This window comes from Lynx rufus, unplaced genomic scaffold (assembly GCF_022079265.1).
Source record: "Lynx rufus isolate CCGP_SWC_20201006 ecotype Redwood Valley unplaced genomic scaffold, mLynRuf1.p SCAF_6, whole genome shotgun sequence".
In the NCBI taxonomy this organism is placed as follows: domain Eukaryota; kingdom Metazoa; phylum Chordata; class Mammalia; order Carnivora; family Felidae; genus Lynx; species Lynx rufus.
In genome coordinates, this window is record NW_025814878.1 from 74,303,784 (window position 1) to 74,330,967 (window position 27,184).

The following is a 27,184-nucleotide window of genomic DNA, read 5'->3' on the forward strand; positions in this document are numbered from 1 at the left end:
TTTCTTTTCTCTTCTTTTCTTTTCTTTTCTTTCTTTTGAAAGAGCGAGAAAGACAGAGAGAATAGGAGGGGCAGAGAGAGCGGGAGAGAAAGAGAATCCCAAGCAGGCTCTGCACTCAGTGAAGACCCGAACTCAGGGCTTGAACTCAACAAACTGTGAGATCATGACCAGAGAGGAAATCAAGAGTCAGATGCTCAAGTGACTGAGACACCCAGGCACCCTGAACATTCTCCTTTTCTTAATCTATTGTTGGTCAGGCTTTCCTTGAAGCAAACAGTCACTAAGGGGCAGCGTGGCCACTTACAACACTACCAGGTTGGCTTGCCACACTTCTACAGATTCAGCCGAGAAGAAGACCACAGACCCAGTCTATTGAACAAAGAGCATAAACAAGAGCAGCGTGGCATCAGCCACCTGCACCCCCTGTCCCACGGGCCCATGCCAAACCAGAAGGGCCAAGCGATGTGCAGCACAGGCAGTAGGTGCTGTTGCAGTCCACAATCACCCCACCAGAAAGAGTTGCTGTGGCTTCCTGGGAATATTTATTTCCTCTCACAAATTGGATTCTGGGGATGACATAATTCTCACCCACTTCAAATATGTGATACATGTTTCTCTCTGCTTCTTTTTAAGGTGTTAATGGTTTTTCACTGTGTGGCTGTTTCTATGCTCATATTTATACTCCATATTTGCTTTTTTTAGTAGTTGTTATTAAACATCATATCTGTGGGACCCTAGGAAAATAGTATAGGCATAGTCTAAAACAGATCAAGCAAAGTTTGCCTTTACTTTGGCCTCTACGTTTCAACTTTCAGGGTTCTCATGATGATTACCAGTATCTAAATTTTATGTGTATCATTGGTAATAAAATTGCAGAACTAAAGTGCCCAACCTCTCCTCGGTCCTACAGTGCTTTCTGCAATTAGGAGAATCTTAAAACACACTGTAAGGGCAAGTGTGGTGGAAGGCCTTTTCTGGAAATGGGGTTAGCACGGCTGTGGAAGCTAGCATTCCCAGGTAAACTTATCTCTTCGCTGTTAAATGCCATAAATTTTCATTAGGTGATCAACAGAAATGGCATGATTGCTCAGGAGCTCAACCCTGGTATTTAAATTTCTTCTCCTCAACTTTAATGAGGGCATATATCAGAGCAGTAGAGTGGGGTGACATTTACAACACTGCCACTCCATTCTGTGATTAGACACACATCATTCAGAGGTTGGGCTTCAGACTAGTGGTAATTCCAACGTGTTCTAAACAGCAGTCGTGGTAATTACAAAACTTACAATGAGAAATAACAAATAATATCTTGTTTTACAACCTGCACTTCGATTAGCAGTAGCATCACATACCTGGAAGCGTGGCAGGGGGTTCTGCTATATGTCGCTCCCTGAACACAGGAGTGGGAGGGAGAGGAGGGCCTTCTGGCAGATGAAGAAATAGAGAAGAAATGCAGGAGTTGGGAGGACACCACAGGAAAAGATAAAAACCACAGAACATAAGTATATTAATCAGGGTTCTCCTCAAAGCATTAAATAAGGTCTTGTTAAAAGATCAATCTGTGACCTTCATTTGTAAGTTTTGGTAAATTCATAAAGCTTGAGCCTCACTCAGCCTTTAGGTCAAGATATATCCATGTGTCTTGATCCAAATTCCAGAAACAGGAGAAAATTCAGAATCTCAAGTGGGCTATATGTTTTACCATGTAGCTATCAATGTTTCTTAGAACTCTAAGAAAACTGATCTATCCAAAGAAATTTTGTGATAACTGAGTTCTTTTTTTTAAGTTTTTTTTAAATCTTTATTTATTTTTGAGAGGGAGAGAGACAGAGTGCAAACGGGGGAGGAACAGAGACAGAGGGAGACACAAAATCCAAAGCAGGTTCCAGGCTCTGAGCTGTTAGCACAGAGCCAGATGTGGAGCTTGAACTCATGAACCACGAGTTCATGACCTGAGATGAATTCAGACGCTTAACCGGCTGAGCTATCCAGGTGCCACTGTGATAACTGAGTTCTAACACTGTTTCATTCTATTGCTGGACATTTAGATCTAGACAAATTTCATCATAGTTGAGACAAAATTCTTTAAATTTGACAAATATTTCAACTGGTGATCCGTCAGGCAAAAGCCATGGCCAATCTTTGGACCGCCAGACAGGATCCTGTATGACAAATGGTACAACCTAGTGCCCTCAACTCTTGAGGCATGTGCTTAAGGGGCCGGCTGCTTAAGGGTTCACTTAAGTGAACTGCTACTCTATAAGGAACTCAGCCCTCTGGCTGCATCTGCTCTTTTCTACTCGGAATCATAGTTTCATTTTCTCATTGGCAGCCTTGTTTTCCTTTTCACCTGATGTGACAAATTCAGAGACTGTAGAAGGTCTTTTGCATTAAGCATGGTGTTTAAAGAGGTAGTAGGTGCTTAATTTATGATCACAGGTGCTAAAGATTCTTTTGTCTCGTTTGGTGGAAGCCTGATTTGAGAAACCGGTCTCAGAACTGGCTGTGTTCAGGAGTCTGGGTCTTATGGGCAGATGCATCATCCTCTGTTACAGATTTCAGTGGCCTTCCCTGGTAGGTACCATAACATCATTTTGGAAGACTTCCATTTCTTCTTTTCCTTTGAACGTCTCCTGGTCATATCTGTTATAGGCAGCTGGGACAGGCTATTTGGTATACAACACGGGATCTACAGATACTATATTTGGGATCAGGTATATTTCATTCTTCTCTAGCCTTTACAGATTGAAGAATTGCAAAAGTATTCTTGGAAACAGTTTACTGTATTTCTGATCCTACCCCCAATTCTGCTGATGATATATCTTGGGCCATAGTTTCCTCAACATCCCCCCAGAGCAGTCGTATCATCATCTACATCAATCTCGATTACAGATCTTTTCTTAGCCTTAACTTTGCAGCAATTTTTTTTCCCACTGACACAGCTTCAGACAAAGACTGATCTGTTCAGCTTGTACAATCCCTCCTTTTGGCCCCTCCAAACCAGCAGCCAATCTCTCTTTATCAAGGTCCACACATTCTTCATCTTCAGTTCATGGTTTCTTTGCTCCTCCTACAACATCCCCTCATTTTAACATGAGCACATCCGTGAGGACCTATTTCTAGGGGTGCCCTTCTGTCCATCCTTGCTGAAGTTAATGTTTCACCGTGAGTTATCCGAGAACATCTCCTCAGTCAGGGCCTCTAACCACAGCAATGGTTTCAGTAGCCTCAGTAGGGCATCAACAGTAGGATGCGAAAAGCACACATTGTTCAGTACGAATAAGGTAGAATCCAGCGTGTGATGTTCTCTGGTTTGCCTTCCTTTCCGGTCTCCCAGACTACGTAACTGATCTAGATGTTCTGGGGTTACTAGAATGCCTGACAGTCACTTTGTCTTCCTTCACAACAATCTCCTTTTCTGGGTGCTGTACTGTTGTACGATGGTGGGTACATGTGTCCCCCACCTCTCTGCCATCTCTGATAGCAAATGTGGCATCGGCCCCTCAAATCTCTGAGGACCCCACACTATAAGGCCTCATAAGGGCATATGAGATCATCTTAATCGGGCCTTTCCACCCTTAATGTCTTTTTTTGGTAATAGCTGGGTCCAGCGTGCACATCTACAATACGCATCCCCATCAAGAGGGATTTTCTTACAGTTTCACACTTATGTTCAAAATTGGCCCCCTGTTTTTTTTTTTCTTTACTGATAGTACTACTCAGTTGGTGAGGCTTTTAACCAGTCATTCTGCATTTTTCTCTTTCATTTCCACTCCATATCTAACCCAACCAGAAATCCTGTCTCTGGAAGATTTCTGTAATAATCCCCTAACTGGTTTTCCTATTTCTAGTTTCAGCCTCCTCCTCCTCCTTGCACCCCACACCTCCATCTAGTCTCCAAACTGCACCCAGAGCATTCTTTTAAAGGGCACATTGGATCGTGTCACTGTCTTGCAATAACCCTCCAGTCACATCACTGGCGTTTAGAACCAACCCAGAGTTTTCTCTGGGACCTCCAAGCCCTGCATGATTGTGTCCCTGGCTATCTCTCTGAACCTAGTTCACAGACCTGACCCCTGGCTCACTCTGCTTATCACACTGCTTCTTTGCTGGTTCTTATATGCCAACTGAGGACCTGCCTCAGGTCCTTTGTTCTTGCTGTTCCCTTAGCCTGGAACGCTTCCTCTAGGCAGCTACTTCCTCAGTTTATCTGCTTTCCCGCTCAGAGTCACCTCTCCCCTTGAGAACCCTATCTGAAATATCACTCTCATCCCCTCACCCTCCTTTATTTTTCATTGTAGCATTTATGGTTATTCAGTATCATATTATGTATTTCTTATTGATTTGTTTATGGTACCTGCCTAACAAACAAAGACCCCTGAGCACAGGCAGTCTGCTTTGTGGTCTGCAGGGTCCCCCTCACCTAAAAGGATACATATTTGTTGAATGAATGCCAGATGGGGAAACTGGAACTTAAGACAAAGTATCCTTATTTTCCTGTTTTTTCCAGGACAATTTTGCCAAGGGTAAGGACAATCCACTGTGCAAGTAATGTGGGCATACATGATCAGAAATGGACCGTAATTTGAACTCAAGTCCTGTTGTATCCCTTTGTGGCTCCCTGTTGATGGCTGCAATAAAATTTTATAATGGTCTGCCCAAAGAATCTTAAAATTAAATTCTAAATGATTTCCTCCTAGTGTTTCTGCCCTGACCACACAGAGGGTCTGCAGGAGACGATGTACTAGAATAGTGTGTGCCCAAGCTGGAATTGGTATAGCAGCATCAATATCGTATTTGCTAACTCATGTTGCTAATGAGGACAGTTTTGGGGAGTTTCAATGACAGGCTCCTCATTTACTTCCTGAGCTGCATGTATAATGCTATCAGCCCCTGAAACAAGGTTGCTAACATCAGTGCATAACTCACTCTTCAAGTGAGCAAAGTAAATATGCTATGACTTCCGTTTACCCCATGTAACAGCAAATGAAGGAGAACATTTATTATTTACTTACTCTGGTTACATCAGCTTTTGAAAGGGTTCTAGTTGAACTATAAAACTCTACCAAATGTCTTGACTGACCTACCTAGTGGAGTGGGGAAACTTATAGTGGCAGCCAGAAAACTTAGATTTGTCTCCATCACATGTGTAAGCTTGTGGGAGCAGTTTACATTCCTTCTGTTCCTTATAATAGTAGAGGATAGTACAGTTGAAATTTTCCAGAAAGCCCAGCATTTTCAGAAAACAACAACTATAATAGGATTCCCCTTTATTGAAAAAAGAAATAAGACAATTTAAAATATATGGAGAAAAAATGTTTGTGGGGGCACCTGGGTGGCTCGGTCGGTTGAGTGACCAGCTCTGGCTCAGGTCACGATCTCACAGTTTGTGAGTTCAAGCCCTACATCAGTCTCTCGCTGCTGTCAGCACAGAGCCTGCTTCTGATCCTCTGTCCCTGCCCTCTCTCTGCCCCTCCTTCACTCATGCTATCTCTCTTCAAAGACAAGTAAAAACATGAAAAAAACCCCACATATTTGTGGAACAAGAATTGACTGTCTACAAATAAATGTATAGAATAAGGAGTTTCTCTAAAGTTCTGTTTCTATGCTTTTTGTAAGTTTTCTGCATTTCTTCAGGCATATGCCGCACATATTTACTGAGCGCCTACTATGATCTGCGTACCTTGTTAAACAGAGCTAGGGATGTGCACTGTAAAGGACAGGCATGCATGTAAACATGTATTGTTTTTATAATTAAGTTAAAAGAATATATTCTCTCTGATCAAAATAATCTGTTTTCATAAAAGTTTGAGGCAAAAAATGGAAGAAAGAATTGTCAAAATTTCAAGGAAAATCTTATTGTTTATTCATTTTTAAAATTTTTTTTCAATATATGAAATTTATTGTCAAATTGGTTTCCATACAACACCCAGTGCTCATCCCAAAAGGTGCCCTCCTCAATACCCATCACCCACCCTCCCCGCCCTCCCACCCCCCATCAACCCTCAGTTTGTTCTCAGTTTTTAAGAGTCTCTTATGCTTTGGCTCTCTCCCACTCTAACCTCTTTTTTTTTTTTTTTTTTTTTTTTCTCAAGGAAAATCTTATAAGCCAACAACTCAGATGACTAGATTGGTCGGGTTGCATCTACAGGGCTATTGTAGAATTGGATTGCATGAGTTCAGAAATGTTTGCAGCTTTGGAAACTGGTCTCTGATGCTCCTAGTAGTATTTATTTTGGCTGTTTGTTTGTTTGTTTAAAACCTCTTTCAAAGGGTTATATGAACTTAATAACCTCTGTGTTGCTAAGGACCAGATAGGGGTCTAGCACACCACGGGTGTGGTGAGGCCAGAGCGCTCATGCCTTCTGGAGGAAATTCTCATTGTATATTTCTGGAAAGCAACTTGGAAAAATGCGTTCTTCATCTCACATGTGGAAAACCTTTCTTAAGTTCTGGCCATACAAAAATTGAAGAAGACATTGATCTTGAAGCCTCCAGATTCTGTTTCTTAAAGATAATCTCCTCACACTTTCCTAGTGTTTAATATTCTCTGTCCACAGACAAATCTGCTCCTAGGAAATCATTTTGAAACTGTGACTCACACCAAAGTTCAGGTGATTTAGGTATGTTTCTCCTTCCCCTAAGGCATTTGCCCTATCATGGCTCAACTCTTTAAACAAGGGGAATCACTTCTGAACTTCTTACTTTATCATGTTAATTGGAGATGTAGAGTACCTTTCAATTCTGACATTCTTTACTTCTAAATGCACAGCTTAGTATTTGTGTGGATATTATGGGGCAGAAGGGAGGAAAAGCATGGGGTGAAATTTTTTTTTTGTGGAAGACCCTATTATCAGTTAGGGTGATTTTCCTTACAAGTAACAAAACACCTAACAGCATTTTATCCAATAAAGTCATTTAATTACCCATGTAACAAGAAGTCCAGAGATGTGTTTCCGGAGTGGGTCAGCAGCTCAACATGGCTAAGCGACTGAGTCAGTGTCTCTGATGGACTTGTCTTCCCATCATACCTTCCCAAAGGTCTGCAGCAGCTCCAAGCATCTTATCTTCACCTAAGTGTTCAAAGACAGAAGGGTTGTCCTCATGGGCCTTTTCTCCTTTGTCTGATGGGAGACTGTCTCAAAGCTCCCCAGCAGACTCCTCTTATAGCACATTGGCCGGAACTGGGTCATTTCCACCACCTGTAGTAGCAAGGAGTTGACAGACCAATCACAGGTTTTCCCCAGGGCTAGGCATATCGAGAACTGGAACAAATTGAGATTTTGTTAGCAAGGAAGCAAAGGAAAGTGTTGCTGGAAGGCAGTCAATAGTGTCTGCCGCAACCTTGGGACCACATCACCAAGGAGCTACTCTGAGCAGATATGTGACCATGCTTGAAAATGGCTGAGTCAGAAACCCGGGCTTTCTCTAGTCCCTTCCACCTTATAGTTCCTTCCTTGCAAATGTTCAGGTTAAGAGGGGAGGGGTGTGTGATGGAAACAGATGGTGATGTTCTAAATTAAAAGAGAAATGGGATGTTGTAGTGCTGTGTTCAACTTGTCTATTCTCAAAATTTTTTGTCACACAATTTTCTTCTTTAACTTGAATTTATTCTGCTGAACATCTTCTGCAAACTTGCTATAAAAACAATAGATTTTTTTTTTTTTTTTTTTGGTCAGGCTGCTCTTTCACTGAAACAGTCCAGAAATGATTGTATTCACTTTTATTTTTTAAATCTCCACTTATCAAATACCAGTGTGCAAAAAACAACAACAACAACAACAACAAACAGATGGTATGATTTGAAGCTTCTTTTGTTGTATGCAGGCTAATGTTTTAAACATCATGTCAAAATTTGACTTGTAATTTTAAAATTGCTATTTTCCCAGGCTAAGCTTGGAATATCTTCAAATTTCTCCAACAGTGTCTCATGAAGGGAAAGCAAGATTTTTGCATGTGGGCAAATTCAAGAAAAGGACAAATGTTTAAAGGACACATTTTTTTCAAATGAAAATTAAAATAGTTTTATTGAGGGGTACCTGGGTGGCTCAGTCAGTTAAGTGTCTGACTCTTGATTTCAGGTCAGGTCATGATCTCACAGTCCTGAGATCAAGCCCTCCGTTGGGCTCTGCTTTGGGCTCTGGCAGTGGGAGTGGAGCCCGCTTGGGATTCTCTCTCTCCCTCTCTCTCTCTGCCCCTTCCTCGCTGGCTCCCTCTCTCCCTCTCTAAATAAATAAATAAACAAACATTAAAAAATAGTTTTACTGATTCTAATGTAGCAAAAACTTTCTATTTTTAGAACATATAGTACCTATTGCATCTAATATGAATGTTAGTTTTCAAAATCTCACTTCTTTTTTAGTTATTAAAATACTGGTATCTTAACATCTTTGAAAAGAAGCAAACAGATTCATCTTTCTAATCATTCATCTTTTATAGTTGGGTAGAGTTTAGAGTTTATAAAATTTGTTCATACACACTATTTCATGTTATCTTTCAATTAACCTGCAAACAAATATTATTTTTCCCATTTATATACGAGGAGATTGGGGGTCAAAAAAATACCTTACCTAAGGTCAAAGAATGTTAGCTGTGGAGTTAGGGTTAAAATGAGGTTTTCTATCCATTGCAACTCTTACTAGTGCCTATCCTATGTCAAGAACCATTCTGACACTGGAAATAATAAAAGAATAACAATCATATCTAACATTTATCGAGTGCCAGGCACTATCCCAAATACTTACACGTGTTGTTGCCTTTAATCTTGTCAACAACTCTATGAAATAGAAACTATTAAAACTCCCTTTTTACAGATGTAGAAACAGAGGTCTCAAGACTTACATAAGGTCATCCAGATAGAAATAGGGAATTGTCACTTCTTAATCATTTAACAAGCACACACCTCTCTGTGTCTAGGTTGTAGTTACCTCCTCCATGGCTGGCCAGAGACTGATCTCTGCAAGACGGAGCCACCTTTGGAAGCATCGGCTGCCATGATATATGGCTGCTCTTTGCAGTACTCTTGCATTTTTTTCATGACCCTTAAGCTGCCATGATGCAAACCCAGCTCAAAGAAGTTAAGCAAAAGGGTTGTCTATTGACTCATAGAATCCAAGGGAGGGCTGAACAAGCAAACCACCCACCCATGATAAGGGCAGGATGCTGCTGGTCGCGGGCGTTTCTGGAAACAGTAACTTCAGGGCTGGTTGAATGCTTGCCCTCTTTTTCTCTTATTTCTTTGTGCATGTTGGCATCATTCTTTCTTACTACCAATAGCTTTTTTTCAAATGGTAGAAATCCCAGTCACAGATACCGCATGAAATTCATCTTTTGACTTTCACCAACAGAGTCTGACTCTATTCGGTCTAGTTGGAAAAAACTCCACAGAAGGGCTCTGATTGGTCTGGCATATATAAGAAGCCACATGTGGACCATTCATATCATGTATGAACCTGTAAGAGTTGACACGTGCAGCTGGGCAGTGTGTGTGCTTTACAAAGGTGCCTACCCAAGGGGCATGTAGGGATTGAAACAAAGCCCATTCTCTGCTCACCAAGACAGTAGTCTGGGATAGGCATCTTCCTAGAAGAAAAAATGCCTTTTGCTTCCTTCAGACAATGGGTTTTGCCAAGCTGGGTACCCACTGGGCTCAGCACTTTTATAAATGGAGGTATAATTGACATATAACATTATACTAGTTTCAGATGTTGTAATGATATGATATTTGTAATACTGTGAAATGATCACCCCAATAATTCTGTCACTATACATAGTTATGACAATAATTCTTTCTTGTGATAAGAACTTTTAAGATCTACTCTCTTAGCAACTTTCAAATATACAATACAGTATTATTAACTATAGTCACCATGCTGTATATTATATCCTCATCACTTATTTATTTATTTATTTATTTATTTATTATTTTTTTATCTTAGAGAGCACACAAGTGGGGGAGAGGGGCAGAGGGAGCGAGAAAGAGAAAGAGAGACAGAGAGAGAGAGAGAGAGAAAGAGAGAGATGGGGAGAGAATCTTAAGCAGGCTCCATGCTCAGTGCAGAGCCCAACATGGGGCTTGACCCCACCACCCTGGAATCATGACCTGGGTCAACATCAAGAGTCAGATGCTCAACCGGATGAGCCACCCAGGTGCTCCACAACTTATTTATTTTATAATTAGAAATTTGTGCCTTTGACACCCTTCACTCATTTCACCTCCCAACCCTCCATTTCTGGCAATCGCCAATCTGTTCTTTGTATCTATGAATGAACACCCACACACACAACTTTTTTTCCACATGGAGGCACTGATTAGGTTTGCGGTTACCCTGTGTAAAATATGACAGCTTCCGAGGAACGTAGATGGAGGAAGAAAAGGGAAGTGCTAATTTCAGAGAAAGAGGAGATGAGCAACAGAACACTGAAAGGGAATTTGAGCCGCTTGCAGCGCTCAAAGTTTTCTTGCTTAGTAACACACAGTGAGTGGATTCTCTGTAGAAAACTGTTTCTACTTCAGGTAAATTAAAAAAAAAAAAACAATTCCACAATCAAGGCATGAAAAAATGATAAATAGAGGCTGTGAGGTGAACAAAACCCACTGCCATTTCAAGGTTTAATAGCACGTTGGGAAGCAGCTTGCTCCTCCCGGGCATTACACATCCTCTCTTTGAGGATGCAGAAGCTCTCTCATGGTGGATTCGACTAAACGATTTCATGGTTTTTATTGAAAAGACAGTCTGACATTTAATCGAGACGCCTGATGGTCTGATCATCTAGGAGCAAAGCACTACTGAAAGCAGCTTTGGTTACATGGAAGTGATATTTTTAGCACCAGGTTTGTGGAGCTGCAAAAATTTAAAACTTTAAGAAAGAAAAAAAAACTAATTCTCATGGGTCAGAACAAGCAAGGTTTTCTCTGGAATGCAGTCATACCACCCTTACCGAGTAGGCTCAACTTCTTCTCTGAAACCGCCGCTGCGTGGACGTGGGAGGACAGAGCGTGTTTAAAGATGGGCAGGAAAAGGCTGGACCTAGGAGTGTGACCAGCCAGGCCCTATTTCAGTGCAGGCCAGCCCTCAAGCCATGACACAAAGGGCCCAGTGTATTTCTTCTGAGATAACCAATTCCCAGCTGGCAATCGTCTTCCCGGGGTCACACACACTATCTCAAGAGTGCGAGCTTTGCAAACATGATCAGGAGGAATGCAGCAAGGGAAATATCTGGTATTTCAAGGGCCTCAATAACAAATTGTATCATTTCATCGTGCGCAGCATCTCTCCCAGCTTAAGTAGACTCTACATGGGTGGCCACCATGTTTTTTTAGCTCCTTTTTTGCCCTGGTTTCCCCCCCCCCCCCCTCAGTTTATCCTTCTTTGGTAGCCCACACTCATCATGTGTCTTGGATTTGCCCACACCCTCCTGCTCTTCTTTGCTGCTTCCTTTTTCTTAGGGGTTTTTCTTCGTCAGATGAACTAGTTAGGACCTCAAAAAGTGAACCACAGTGGAGAACTGGAGAAAGAGAAGGTTGTAGCAAAGCCAGTCAGGGGAAGAACGGGGGGTGCTCACTGTCTTGATGCGCCATCTCGCCTTCATTTCTCTTATTGCTCCTCTTCTTATACGTCACTCATCATCTACTCCTCACTACACTTTTGTCTCTCCTTTTTTCATCTTCTCTATGAACCTAGCCCTCCTTACACAATTTCTCTTGTCAGCAAAGATAACAGCCTACTCAGTACATTTAAAATCTGATTGTTGTTTGCTGAATTAAAACAACACACTCTTCAGCAAGGTGCTCCAGGGATTTCCTGAGAAAGGTGCAGAGTGTGTGAGAACCATCAGGCTCTAACTCCACATCCTGACCCTGCTGCCTTTCCCTGGGTGTGGGACTTGCGTTGGGTAAGCAGAAGTAACATGTGTCACTTCCAGGGGACATATGTCACTTCAGGGTGGAAGCTTTAAGGCCAGTGCCCACTATTCTGTGCTCTCTTTCCCTCTGCCACAATGACCGGCCATGTTTCAGAAGGTGGATACCCCTCAGCCTGAGTCCTGGAAAGCACATGACTTTGAGCAGAGGCTACAAGCTGACCTGCTTTCAGCACCTAGATAAACAAGGAACAAATCTTTCTTATTTTATGCCATTGAGATTCTTGGGCTGTTTGTTACTGCAGTATAAATACAGCACAGGAGCTGATAACAAGGAAGACAGAATGACATGTTTCCTACCGAGTAACCCTCGTGGAAAATTTCCATTTGCACCATGAAATTGCCTCTTGCAATTCACTGAGATTGGGAAGGTAGGCCAGTGACAGAGACTATTTTTGGTGCTTAGCACCTTAGTTTTACTTGTGCTTCAGACAGGAAAAGGACCATATGAAATGAATTACTGCGCTGTGTGTGTTGTCTTCGACTTACTCCCTGCTCTCTGGTCCTCAGCTGGGCAGTGGTTCTTTGCCTGCAACTTCCGGGGATAAGAGCACTGTTTCCTCCTATGTTGGTGTGTTGGAAACAAGGCACATCCTTCCCTAAATGCCCATAGCATAGCTGAAACCAAGCTGTTACTCAAAGCAAGGCTTTATTGATGGTTTAAGGAAAATGGAAGGGAAATGCAACACCAAGAAAGCCTACATTGCTGACCAGGCACAAGCCTATTGGTAGGATCTCCTGGCTTTCCCCATCTCTCCTGACAAGATGGAAGCTTCTGTGCCTGTTACACTCACCACCCCTTACATGACTTCCAGCATCAGAAATGCCCCTGGAATCTCCCTGCCTTAGACCGAAGACCCCAGTGGAAAGGAACATTTTCCCTCTCCCAACTTGCTTACAAAATCCTTCTTTCTTATCTCTGGCCCAATCACTGAGATCATCTGCTCTTTTCAAGGAAACTGTATCCCCACCTTTATGTACCATGATCTGACCCTATGGCCCCAACAAGACAATCACATGATTGTATTAGAAAGGATAAAACTGGCTCTACTGTAGCAACAAACAACCCAAGACCTCAGAAAGTGGCTCACAGTGCAGAAAGGTCTTATGTGGTCAGTGTACTGGTATTCAGGAAACTTTTGATCATGTTTCTATAGTGTTTATTTTTTAGAACTAATTGGAATGTATTAATTTCAGACTTATCCACACCTTGACTTGCAAAATCCTATTACTTTAAGTGCCGGTTTTTCTGTGAAGCCTTCCCTGAGTCTAGGCAAAGTGAATTCCTCCATTCTGGATAATTCTTCAGCACTGCCCTCCATGCCTTTATGACAAAATTATTTACCTTATTATATTCTGATTTGTCTTTCTCTTTCTTTTTTTTTTCTTTTTCTTTTCTTTTTTTTTTTTTTTTTTGCCTCTCTTCATTTCCTAGAAGATACCTTCTTGAGGACAGCAATTAGGTATTTTTCTGTGTCTATTACACTGCCTGGCAGAGTACTTGAGAGCAATAACCAGGCAATATAAATCAACTCCGTGGAGAAGTGAAATTCAAGTTGTCATCATGTCCCTGTTCTTGGATCATGTGTATATGTTTATGTGTTGTGGGCTGTGGGATATAGTTATATCTGTGTAGTATCATGTCTAAAGGGATGTGTTCAAAATGGTGCACATCAAACCTCTCGATACAGTTCATGGATTGATGTATATATGAGTTTGAAAACTACTTATGTAGACAACCACATCCTACAAAGGAAGCTTGAAGTTCTTATTTACCAAATAAGGCTTCCCATATCCCACAGTAGTTACCCCATATTTACCCCTGAGCCACTCTCTTTTAGTTTAAATTAGAACTTTTTAAAACACATTTGTTTTATCCCTTAAAGGCACATGAAACAGTCTTGTATACTTAAGCTGGTAGCCTGAGACATTTTTAGTATGAAATAAAGGAAATAGATGGCTAATTTTTTTTGACAGGGATTTTTAAGTCTACATGATAAATCAGCATTTAAAACATATTTCTTCATCTAAGTTCTCCTTTTCTGGTTTCACCTCTTATTTATTTATTTATTTATTTTTGAGATGAGCATGGTAAACTTTGCTGAAAAAACAAAAAAGAGTGAGAGATTTTAGCTGTTATTGTAGAATTGCATTACTACATTTTCCTCTCTTTTATTAGCAAAGGTATTTTGTCATTTGTCAACCCCCTGAAAATATCCTTTTTACCCCCTATAAGTAAAAAATGACTTCTTTTAGGGCATACAGGATAAGTTGTAATAACACATTTGGTAGCTTTAAATAATTCTCTTCTACCAGTATACACAGTGAATGTTATTAATGGAAAAGTCTTTGCATGGGCCCTGAAAATAACCAATAACTCAACTTGTCAGCATTTTGATAACTACAGGCTTCAATTTAACATGAAGAAATATAGGATTCAGTTTAGCAGTTTCAAAAGCAATGAATACAGATGATGAAATCTCTTCTTTCAGGCAAAGAGACTGAAAATTATTATACATAGACACTTACTTCTAATAATGTCATTTCAATTTACTTCTCAGTTGCTTGATATTAGAAGTATTTGTTCAGGAATTGGATGAGAATTTAATCATTATTTTAGAGCTTCAGGCCCAATCTCAGGGACCAACTGAAAATGTTATCAGCACCTGAGTGGCAATGCTTCTCATCCCTTTCCTGCACTCTTACCTCCTCTCTCTTTTTACCTTCCAAGTCTATTTTTAACTATCCTAGAAATAGCCCTCTTTCAGATGGGAATTAACCATGATGCCAGGGTGGTTATCACCTGATATGGCTTTATGTCTAGTCCCTCCTTCCATCCTTATTCCCTTCAATGGGGCACCTGGGTGGCTCAGGTAATTGGTTGTCCATCTCTTGATTTCAGCTCAGGTCATGATCCCAGGGTTGTGGGATCAAGGCCTGCGTCAGGCTCTGTGCTGAGCGTGGAGCCTGCTTGAGATTCTCTCTCTCTCTCTCTCTCTCTCTCTCCCCTTCCCCTGCTTGCTTTCTCTCTCTCTCTCTCTCCTTCCCTTGCTTGCTTTCTCTCTCTCTCTCTAAAATTAAAAATAAAATAAAATATTCATATTTTAAATACATAAAAAATTTAAGTAAAGTTAATTAAAATTAAAATAATTTAAATAAAAATTAAATTAAAATTTAAAAAGATTCAGATCAGGCCTCCTTTTTCTAAAAATTCCCTCCCTCTTCTCTCAAATACCGTCAGTCTGGGTGAATGAAAAGAAACAAATGTTCTCATATAGCCAAGCTGCATGGAGCTGTAAGTAGGAATGTATGCAAAACTATCACCTGGAATGGGCAAACTTCCGTTACCAGGCTGCTCTTCTCATTAACAAGGCCATTGCTCAGCTGGAAAGCCTTCCAGTTCCACTGTTATGCCTTTGGTAGGTGCTACCTGCTCCCTTCCAACTTCACCCAGCCTCTCTTCCAAAGGACACCCCATGCTTCTTGGAGCCATGGTAAGACTGTGTGCACCGTAATGCTCTCTTCCTGTAAGATTCCCCAAGAACCTACTTTAGTCGGCACCAAGTGTTGCTTTGTTTATGGTGTTAGTCCCACACATGCACTAACAGGTTTCCTTTTTCTGTAATTCCATGAACCTTGTGTTTCCCTCCCATACCGACCTCTGTCATAATCATCTGTATGCCCCTTTGGTGGCATATTAGGCCATGGGCTCCCTGAGGGAAGGTATCACATCTTCTGCTTCATTATATCCAGAAAGCCTAGTATAGTGACAGAAGGTGCTCAATGAATACCATTCCATGAATGGCTGAATGGTCAAAAGTTACAGACAGCAAGATCAGAGGAAATGTTGGCTTGGGTACAGATTTCTTGCATCTACTTTCTTTTTTTTTTTAATTTTTTTAAACATTTATTCATTTTTGAGAGACAGTGAGTGGGGGAGGGGCAGAGAGAGAGAGAGAGAGAGAGAGAGACAGAATCTGAAGCAGACTCCAAGCTCTGAGCTGTCAGCACAGAGCCCAATGCGGGGCTTGAACGCACCAACGGGGAGATCATGACCTGAGCCAAAGTCGGAGTCTTAACCGACCGAACCACCTGAGTGCCCCAATTTCTTGTGTTTACTTGCTAATGGGATTCTATTTTGCCTCTAAAATCAGTTCTGATATAAAGAGCAGGCCCAGTCTCGGAGACGGTATGCTATAGTGAGGACCGGTGAATGTCCTGGTAAATGTTTTCCAGTGTAGCAGATTTCAAGTTACTCAGTGTTATCACTGAGTGCAGCATTAAGGAGAAGTTTCCAGCAGCACATCTTCTGGAGTATTTCTGTCCTATAGCTACTATGTAACAAAATTACTTCAAAAGCACAGATAATAGTAAGATGTTGTAAAATAATCAGGAAGCAGAGGGGTTTGAGTGTTTATCATCTTCGTCTTTAATATAACCTATTTAATTGTGAGTTTAATATAATTTTTAATAATTTCCATATGTAACAACAGGCTTGCAAAATGGGGGAGGGGCAGAGAGAGAAGGAGAGACAGAATCCCAAACAGGCTCCTGTCAGTGCAGAGCCTGATGTGGGGCTCAAACTCACGAACACACAAGACCATGACCTGAGCCAAAATACAGTCGGATGCTTAACCAGCTGAGCCCCCCCCCCACCCCCCCCCCCCCGGCACACCAATTTAATACTTCTCTTTCACGATACTGTAGGAGCTGGTTTCAGAAGCCACTGCGTAGGACTCTTCTCAACCTGCGTCCAGTACCCAGACGTTCCCTATCCAACCCTGAACCCACTTAAGATCACTTCACCTACTTCCTTGCTAGCATTTTCAACCAAAACTATCTGTTGTTTGATTGAAACTACTAGTTGCTTTGGTTAGTGGCAGAGAAGTACAAAGATTTGTAAAAAAGAAAAGATAGACTGGGAAGAAGATTGGGACATTCTTTAACTTTTCAAAACCTAGAGCCTTTTACTAAATACCTTAAGTTGTAAGTAAATAGCCTGCTTCAGCTTAATATTTTTGTATTTGGCAACACATGGCATTTCTATGCCTCACCACCTCCCAAGTTCTACTTGATTTCAGCCACTTATTTTCTATCCAGCTGTATTTCCTGGACTGTATATCTCCTTTTCAACCTTCTAGATTGTACAAATAACCTTTAAAATCCCACTGGAGTTGTGTCTTGACTTTTGGAGGAAAGGTGATGATTCCACCACCATTACTTACTCCTGTTGCTTCAGCAACCAAATCAACTGTACTTTTTTTTTTTAATAACATCAAAAGAAAAACTTCTATGGGTCTTGATTTTGTGAATATCTTGTGAATATATTGAATATTTTCATTGCCCTTTTCTATGTCCATTTTACACGGCCTGTTCTTGATGAATAGTGCTCAGGAATCATATGCATTTAGTTTTCTATGCATCTTACTTAGTGAAAAATCATAAGCAGCTTAAGTGTCTTCATAGCTGCAGGAATGGGGGTATTCATGATGAACCGGTTGATAGGTGTAGAATCATGCTTGTGCACGGCAATATATGAAACAATGAATCTTAGAGCACCGTTCCTCATTAAAGAGAAGTAATGATGATGATAACAATGCTTTCGAGCTTCTGGCATTGTCCCCATGTCCTAGCACATTATGCATGCACCATAGCCTACACAGAGATTGTGCCAAGACACCTCAAAAATCCACAATCACTGTGTCTTTTTAAATATATTTTCTAAGCTATGAATACATGACACATAAACAAATTCTAGTTATTATATGCATTATGAGTAATGAAACAATATTTCAGTTGCCTTAGCCTTGAAAACAGTAACAACCATTAGGGCTTATTTCTAAATGTTTAATTCATCACCATAATCATCATCATCTGGACCACAGATGGCAGACATACTTCCTAGAACTCTATTTCTAAGTAAACAGCATTTCCCTGAACAATTCTGTAGACAGAACATACAGTATTTACATTCCTCTCAGTTCTTTGCATTTTGCCCAAGTTCGCAAGCATATTTGGGATGAGAATGATGTCACTAAAGAGCAAGTGTGTTCTCTCAAATGGTTAAGGAGAAAAACTAAACCAGACTAGAGGCAAAACCCTTCTAGAGAGACTCTTTTGGTTGGGTTGCTTCTTCTTCTTTTTTTTTTTTTTTTTTAATTTACATATAGCTTACTCAGTCTTTTTGTAAGGGCACACTTATCATTTCCATTCGGATTTTATTCGCTCATAAATACCTGACCAAACATAATTCACTTAATTAACAGCTCTCTAAATAGATTGAGTTTGCTGCCTTAGGGGTTAGACACTGGAGGCCAGAAACTCCTGAGTTGTCTGGCAAAGCTCCAGAGGGCCTAATCACATGCATGCTTGGACTGAAGAAATAAAACAGGCTGAAATGCAAATGACAACAGCAATGACCGAGGCCACTGGGCACAGGAGAGAGGGGATGGAAAGGAGGTGAGCCTCGCTCTGTCTCCCATGTCTAAAAGGCCAGATTTAGGCATGATATTTATGAATTCCAGTGATGTGCACAGTTAGAGCCACAGGGCTCAAAAATCAGAACAGGCAGATGTTAGTAAAGCCAACTTACTGGAATTTCTGGAAATAACAATTTCAATCATTCAACACGAGCCTTTGATCACGGGGAGTATGAAACATATAAACAACAATTTAAAAGAAAAATAAAATAGGTAAAATGAAGTTGATGGAAACCAACAAATGAAAGAGTTTACTGGGCTTATAGGAATTTACATTGTCTATAGCATGAGTACTATAGTTACATTTCTGAGGTTTCCCACTAACAGTGCAGATTTGGGGGCTGCAAGATAACTGGGGCAAAAGTTGTTGAATTAGCTGACTATGCTTTTAGAGAGAAGTTGCAAATTTCATACAGCTGAGATCGAAGTGGGACACGTGCATTGGGAGATTGAAATGTTTGTGACAATTAATGTACAGATTTTGATCATCATTTTATGTCTATCTCTATATTTCCTTACTCGTAGGTTAATCTGATACTTGACCAACAAAGAATAGCCAGAGAGAAAATTAATATACTTTTAAAGCTAGATTACCCCACCTAAATTATCATCTGCAGTAAACAGTTCAATTTTGCTATGTGGTTACCTTTTCTCATGTCAGCCCCCCAAAGCATCCTGATTATAGAGCTCAAGGTTTGCTTCTAACTCAGGAACTATTACAAACCTGACTTCATGGATTCAGATATTTACTAAGCAGCTCCTCTGGGACCAGCATAATGCTAGGCAATGTGCTATCAGCTAGAGAAGCAAATTACCAAAACTTTGAATGAACATGGGAAAGAGAGTATAGAAATACAACTTATATGCTGAGATTTTGAAAAGAACATTGTGGCTAAACAGTCCTGGCCATAAAGCAGGTCTACTGGCCATTTGTGGCAACGTGGATGGAACTGGAGAGTATCATGCTAAATGAAAAAAGTCAGGCAGAGAAAGACAGATACCATATGTTTTCACTCATATGTGGATCCTGGGAAATGTAACAGAAGACCATGGGGGAAGGGAAGGGGGAAAAAGTTACAGAGAGGGAACGAGGCAAACCATAAGAGACTCTAAAATACTGAGAACAAACTGAGGGTTGACAGGGGGTGGGGGAGAGGGGAATGTGGGTGATGGGCATTGAGGAGGGTACCTGTTGGGAGAGCACTGGGTGTTGTACGTAAGCCAATTTGACAATAAATTATTTTTAATATTAAAAAACAGCAGGGCTAGAACCACAAATTCTTTTGCTGTTCTTTTAAAAAATAAACTCAAGGGGCGCCTGGGTGGCGCAGTCGGTTAAGCGTCCAACTTCAGCCAGGTCACGATCTCGCGGTCCGTGAGTTCGAGCCCCGCGTCAGGCTCTGGGCTGACGGCTCAGAGCCTGGAGCCTGTTTCCGATTCTGTGTCTCCCTCTCTCTCTGCCCCTCCCCCGTTCATGCTCTGTCTCTCTCTGTCCCAAAAATAAATAAAACGTTGAAAAAAAAATTTAAAAAAATAAAAAATAAAAAATAAATAAACTCAGTATCTTAAAATTAGGAGATCATACACACACACACACACTTCATATTTCTATTTCTCTTTAAAAAAAATCAGAAAATCTGGGCCAGTATTTTTGCAGGGCCACAAGCCCCTGGATCTGAATAGTGATCCTTATATGGCATTTGAGCTGTCCAATTCAAGCCTCCCCAGTCTCTAGGGAGTAAATAGATGCCTGGTGCCATTACACCCACAGCTTCCCCCATTCATCCTACTTGTCTGGCCACAAAGAGACATGTGGATCTCTGTCTTGGAATTCTGCATAACGGTTGTCTTAGATCCTCTAACACAATAGTACTTCATAGTGTTGGAGTGGAGATCAAACAACCCTGGAAAAGTACCTGCTACAGAATAAGTGCTATATGAGTATGAGCTACTGTTGTAATTTTATCATTAAGTAAATCTTATATAATTAATTAATTGTTAATATATTATATATTATATATGATAGTATATAACCATTGAATTATATAATAGTTAGTTTATTAATTCTACCTGATTTTTCTTTGTTGTATATTATTAGCAATATGTTGAGTAATCTATACGCTATAATTTACTGTTATGTATCTTGCTGGTAGTGATCAGAAGCAGATTCACTATAAAATTAATGAAATGTCAAAATCCCAAAATGGTTCCTGGACCGTGTATAAGGCATAGGAGAGACATTAGAAACATGTCCACATAGTCCTATGTTTTTGTAAAATTTGCCAAAGTAAGATATTTTCACCAGTTAAGACAATTGTCTCTTTCCACTCCATGTTTTTCCTTGTTAGACTTGCCCTAGGGTATCAGGGTTTTAGAATGGTATGGGTTGGGATGACAGGGGGCTCAGTTGGCTAAACGTCCAAATTTGGCTCAGGTCATGATTTCGTGGTTCGTGACTTTGAGCCCTGCCTTGGGCTCTCTGCTGTCAGCATGGAGTGCGCTTTGGATCCTTTGTCCTCCTCTCTCTCTGCCCCTTCCCTGCTTGTACACACACTCTCTCTCTCAAAAATAAGTGAAAATTAAAAAAAAAAAATAGAATGGTATGGGTGTTGAGAGACAAAGGGAGAGACAAATAAGGAAATGTTGATTTTGGAGGCATATTTCTATAACTCAACAGAACTACGTATTGTTATTTATTGCTAGGTGTCCAGATATAGGAATGACTTCCAGGGATACCACTATCTTCCCCCGTGCTGACTCATCCACATGTAACAGAAGTGTAGGGCCACAGATTGTGCTACAATATGAACATGCCCCAGATACGAGGGCGGTGCAGGAGAAGCAAGGTCTGGAATGTATAGGCCTGGAGCTAGTCTGCTGACATTTCTTCCAACCATCAGACATGCAAAATTGTTAGTGGAAAAAGCTGGTTCTCTACAATACCTACATAAAATGGAATTTTTATTAGGAATAATCTAAATAATTCAAAATATACCATTTTAAATAGTTTACAGGTTTTTGATGGGAATCATGCCAGAAAGAGTCTATAAGAATTCCTGTGTTTATAGAGCAAAACTGTAACAGTGCCATGTGCATCCAGAATATCTGGGTGTGAAGCTGCATGTTTTTTGCATCCCAATGTATGCGATCATATATTAGACTGTCCAATGCATCTTGTCCTGACAGTAGTTCCAGATGAAAAAACATAGAACATTGGCACTGATATAGTGAGACCACATACAAAATTGCCCCAAATGTAGTAAAATGACCTGAAGAAAATAGTGTTCCAGTGATAAAAATTCCTGCACACGTCCATCAACAAGTCAATGTTCAGAGTAAGAGTAATTTGCCTACCAATTTATATAGCCCTATATAATGTAGGAGCAATTTTAAATATGCATTTTAATTGTACTTTTGCATATCTTAAATTCAGATTAATTTTGGACATTTTTTCTGAATTATTGAATATATCAAAATTTAAATAAAGTGGAAAGAATTATCCTACTAGGAGCCAAAAGCCTATTCTGGGAAAAGAAGACTGCAGTAGCTTTAAAATGTCCAATTTCTCTTAATACCTCACAGAGCAACTGAAATCTCTCATGAACAAAATCATGAAGATAAGGAAAAGGGCCAAAATAGCCCAAACAAGCAAACAAATGTAATAAAAAATGATAACAGAAAAGATGAATATGTTTATGAGAACTAGACTACTTTTAGAAGAAGAAGAAAAGGATGACAGAAAGTAAAAGAAGAGAAACTGTAAGCTCAACACAACACTCCAGATGGTCAACAGCAGATGCATTTTGATGAAGAAGTTGGTTTCATAAAGAATCATGTCTTCTCTCATCATGTTACAAAAGGCAAGACAAATTTCACATTGTTAATGACTGCTTTTCAAAACTGTGTTCCTAATAGGTATTGAGAACTGAACAGAGTATAAAATAAACAAAAAGAGTCTCAAACAAAAATATTTTGAGAAGAGAGAAAGTAAATGGCTAACTTATTTTGAGATCCTGGCTAGCCTAGACCAACACTGAAGGTTGCATTAATGGTTTGTAGACTGTTTTCAATCAGACAGACACAACTTATATAAAACAAGTGCTCAAGCTGAATGACCATATTGAGAACGCTCAAGTCGTGAAGACTGCATAGAGTATAAGGAAGCCGTGTTTATTCATTTTACATGCAAATCAAACAAAACACACAGCACCAGTGTCTGTAAGAACAAAGACACGTCAATATTATTTCTAGAGTGCTAACAAGTGGTTATAGTTGTTAAATTTTAAGTGAAAAAGTTTTGTCACACAGAGGTCACAGTGAAAAATGAAGTTCTCAAATAACGGAAACTTGATGGAAAGCACCTAATTATTTTTTTTTTAATTTAATGTTTATGTATTTTTGAGAGAGAGAACGAGAGAGAGAGAGAGAGAGAGAGAGAGACAGAGCACGAGTAGGGGAGGGGCAGAGATAGAGGGAGACACAGACTCCGAAGCAGGCTCCAGGTTCTGAGCTGTCAGCACAGAGCCGGGTACGGGGCTCAAACTCACAAACTGCAAGATCATGACCTGAGCCGAAGTCAGACGCTTAACCAGCTAAGCCACTCAGGAGCCCTGGAAATTACCTAATTATTAAGTTTAATTCATTGTTGCACAAGGACTTGAAAAAACGTCAAAATGAAAAAAAGTGACTATTTTTATCCAAACATTTTACCAAAATAATAATAATAATAATTGAAATGATGAAAGAACATGTACAAAATGAATTGTTCAGTAAACCAGACACTACATACTACTCCACTAACATAGAACCTACACTGGATGCAACACATTCTGATCACTTGGTAATAATGATGCAAAAGGGATACAAAAAGAAATTTTATGAGCAGTTTTAAGCTCCCCTCCCCCCCCCCCATGGAAATCTTCTATTTGTGAGTTTCTTCTACCAAGAAAATATGTTCTGGACAATTGTAACCTGTCATGGAAAAACAGTTGCCATCAGCTGTATGACAACACAGCGGTCAGAGTTGAGGACCAAGAGCTGTGTGAACTCTTGAAAAAAATGAGTATGTAATATGTGTTGCTCCTTCTCTTCAACTCATTAGATAAAAAGTTGCCTCTCAGGACCAGAAGTTATTAATTACTTTGGTATTTTAGCAACAGTTTTGTTTTCTTTTCAGGTTCATCTAGGTGATGTAATAAATTAAACACACACACTGTCTTAGATAATTTTTGAAGAGTAAGTGTAACAAGATGGCCCATCCCTAATAGCACTGGGCCTAGGGGTACAGATGGGGCAAGACTGGCCTGTTTATGTTTGCTAGGGTTGGGCAATGGATTCATTATACTGGTTTATCTACTTTCATGTATATTTAAAAATTCTCCATTAAAAAAGTTCTTTTTTTTTTTTTTTTTGCTTGGTGGTAGAAGGGAAAAAAACCGATTTTCTGTTCATTCAAATTATGTACAAACACAGATTTACCTATTAACTTACTTCCTCTAGCGACATCAAAATTTGGGGGGAAAACTCTAAGTAATTTCCCATTTTCTTATATTGACATTAGGCTCAAAAGTTGATGGCCATAAGAAAAGTAATGAAGAAGAACAGTGAAATAAATAGATATTTTTTAGGCACTAAGAGGCGAATTGTAACAAAAACTTTTCAGAGCACAGTAATTCACTAAGAGACGAATTTTGATAGAAGTAATATATAGGATATTCAATTATTTGCTCATCTAATTAATGAAGAAGGAGGAATTATATGAACAAAGAAGAAAGATACATATATATACATATATATGTATATATATGTTGATTTCACATGAAATACTAAAATCAATGAAAATAAACTCAAATTTATAGCACATTTGAGTCACTACAGAAAGCTTCCCTGTCCCAGTTTTGAATCAACCCTCACACCCTTACCCCCATGACCAGATGCAACTGGTATTTTGATTTCTGCCCCATAGCTTAAATTTCCCTCTTCTGGAATTTTATATAAATGGAATTATATACCATTTACTCTTTTCTGAATGTCTTCTTTCAGTCAAAGAATTGTTTTTGAGATTAATCCATGTCGTATGTATTGTGATGTTATATTGGTAAAGATAGCCTGTCAAAGAATCACCTTTTTCTGTTACATTGACTCTTTGCAAAGTAACATTGCTACTCTTCCCATCAAGAGATAGGGTCTATTTCCAACCCCATGAAACTGGGCTGCTTTTGTGACTTGATTGGAAGTGATGTCTCTTGACTTCTGACTTTTGACTTCAGACCTCTGACTCCAAGCCTTAAGAAAGACGGTAGCTTCCATTTTAAATTTTGGAACACAGCATCCATATAAAGAAGTCCAGGCTGTCCTAATGAGACAGAGAGAGAGTCTACATAAAGAGAGAGAGAAAGCCTAGAGGATGAGAAGACCATCTAGATAAAGTGGCCTTATGGAATAGGTCTAAAGTGGCTTTAGCCCACAGCCAGCATCAAGGCCTCAGACAATGTGGGTAAGATCATCTTGGATCTTTTCAGCCCAGTTTAGGCAATAGTTGAATACAGACGCAAGAGTGAGCCTCGGCAAACCTACAAAACTATGAGAAACAATAAATTTTTGTTGTTTTAAATCACTACATTGTTTTTCTTCAAATTTTTATTTAAAATCTAGTTAGCTAACCTGAAGTGCAATATTGATTTCAGGAGTAGAATTCAGTGGTTCATCACTTACATACAACATAAGTCACTACTACATTTCAAAGTGATTTGTTACACGGCACCAGATAACTGACACACAGTAGTTTGTTCATATTTATTGTTGAGTAGAATTTCATCGTATGGATATACCACAATATAATTTAGCCATTAACTTCCTTAATTGTTTTTTGTTTGTTTGTCTTTTTTTGTTGTTGTTGTTTTGGCTTTGGTTTTGACTATTCTGGAAGAGTTGCTTTGAGAATTCTTGAACAGATTTTTTTACGAATATATTTTCATTTCCCTAGAGCAAATACCTAGGAGTTGAATTGCTAAGTTACACCCCATAAGTATATGTTTAAACTACCAAATTTTCTCCAAAGAAGTTTTATCTTTATGTATTCCCAGCAGCAAAGTAGAAGAGTGACATTTGTCACAATGTTGTCCATCGTTTTAATTTTAGCTATTCCAGTTAGTGTAAATTGGTATCTTGCTTTGGTTTTAATTTGCATTTCCCTGATGACTAACAATGTTTAGCATCTTTTCATGTGTGTATTGGCCACTTGTATGATTACAATCATATAATTCATTTTGTAAAGCATCTTTTTCAATTTTTGCAGTTAAAAAATGACTTGTTTTTCTGTTACTGAGTAGTAGTAGGAATTCTTCATATATTTTGGATATGAATCTTTAGTGAGATATTTGTATGCAAATATTTTCTCCCAATTGTGGCTTGCCTTTACATCATATTAGTGATCTTTTGATACAGAAGCTTTGAATTCTGATGGAATATATTTTATGATTATTACTTTTTGTCTGTCTATTAAATATTTGTCATCTCTAAGATCACAAGGATTGTCTATGTTTTTTTTTTTTCTGGAAACTTTAGAGTTTTACCCCTGAGGTGTATATATAAATTTATATTGAAAAATATATACAGGTATGTATGTATGTGAATATTAGTATTCTGCTTCTCTGATTGAACCCTGACCAGGGTAGCTTACACAGCGACTTAGATCTGTAGCAAAACCTATTCCTTTCTCAACTCCACTAAAAATTTCTAATTTTTTAAGTTAATTGGGTGATATTGGTACACCCAAATGATGCATATTTTGTTTCCAAAACCCAAAGAGACCCACTGAGCACTGTGTCAATTTCTTAGGAGGCCCAGATGCAGCAACTTTCCTTCACTTTGGAAAAGATGTGTCAACATGTCCTAGACTAGTGGACCTCTAGAAATCTCACAGAGGTGGCAAGCCCCTATGTTTTCAGGGATTTATTTTACACTCTTGGGCATGCATGTGTATTAACAATTTTCCTAGGATAGTTGCTACTTCCTGCTCACCAATTGGCATGGTATCATGAATATAATGAAACTATGTGATAAGATGTTCTATGAAGTGACTGGGGTCCCTGAAGACTAGATTATGACATACCACTAGAGACCTGACAGAGCTCTGAGCTAGGACTTTGAAGTTGTGCTATTGGCCCTGCCATCCAAAAGTAAAGAGTCCCTGTTGATATTTATTAATAGTTACAGATTTTTTTTTAAAAAATGCAGTAACAAGTTCAATAGCTGCATACCATATGCCAGGGGATGTGTTGATTTGCTCCAACAATGAAACATACTAAAAAACCAGGTGCAATTGGAGTCACCACCTGATTACAATAATCTACTATCACTTCCTGAATTTCATCTGCTTTCTGCAAAGGCAAAATAGATGAATGCAATGGGAATATTCTGGAAATCACCATCCTTCAAGGGAAGCTTTCAAGTCTTTGGTGATAACACTCTGAATTTTTACTCTTCCAGTAATGCAGAATTACTTCAAGTTTACAGTTTGGTAGTGGGGGCAATTCTAGTGGCTTTCTCTTGGCTAACTTTACTTCTCAAAGAGCTAGAGAAAGAAGAACAAACCAAGCCCAAAGTTGGCAGAAGAAAGGAAACAACAAAGATTAGAGCAGAAATAAAGTTGAAAGTAGAGAAAAATCAATAAAACTAAGAGTTGTTTTTTTTAAAGATAAACAAAACTGACAAACTCTTAATTTCTTAAGAAAAAGAGAAAAAAAGATTCAAATAAATAAAATGAGAAATGAAAGAAGAGT

The 27,184-nt window shown here is 39.4% G+C and overlaps 1 pseudogene; it reads right to left on the bottom strand.

Annotated features, from left to right (window-relative positions):
* Nucleotides 1-300: 300 nt before the first annotated feature.
* Nucleotides 301-27,184, bottom strand: part of LOC124529136 (parafibromin-like) — a 115,022-nt pseudogene continuing 88,138 nt past the window's right edge.